The sequence below is a fragment of the Penaeus monodon genome, chromosome 15 (assembly GCF_015228065.2).
Source record: "Penaeus monodon isolate SGIC_2016 chromosome 15, NSTDA_Pmon_1, whole genome shotgun sequence".
In the NCBI taxonomy this organism is placed as follows: domain Eukaryota; kingdom Metazoa; phylum Arthropoda; class Malacostraca; order Decapoda; family Penaeidae; genus Penaeus; species Penaeus monodon.
Genome location: NC_051400.1, coordinates 43,557,231 through 43,557,926, shown reverse-complemented (window position 1 = coordinate 43,557,926; position 696 = coordinate 43,557,231).

Genomic DNA, 696 nt, shown 5'->3' with positions numbered 1-696 from the left:
ATACAAGACATCAAAGCAGTAAAAGTTTTACGGCACGCATAAAATACTCCTTTCCTTTAGATTCGATGGTCAAACCTTGTAGATCACGAATGATAACAAGACAACGAAAAACGAGATAAACTGCAAATGCTACAAGTTACTTTTTCTTCTTCCATTTTCTCTCAAGTTGAAAACACAAAACTTTATTCAGTCGCTTTCGTAAGCGTGATCTTTTTTTAAGTCCCGGTCAGTTTTATTTAACGCGTTATTTTCCTTATTTCATTTTATTTTGATGAGGTGAAGTGTATTAAACGAGTATACGTGCGTTTCTGTATCCGCGTGTGGGTATTTGTCAGTTTGTGAACGCATATAACGCTGACCAATTACCAAGAATGGACAATGCACATCCGCTCTCGTACCGGTTACGTGAATGTCATATATTGGCACCAGAAATGACGTCACGTCCACCCGTGTCCTGCCAAACTTTGCGCCGCTCAGCCTAAACCTTCAGCCCGAGTCTACAAGCTGTAATCAACGCGAGAGCCTTTGGGACCCCGAGAGATTCGGGCCTCTCGCGCTGGGGGTACCGGGGGAGGGGAGGGGGGCTCTTACGAAGAATGGAATTGTGGCTTATCAATGGGATGGACTCACTATACGCGAGCAGGAGGCTGAAAGAGCGACCCTTCCCTGCAAATGTATAGTGTATAGTGTATGAGA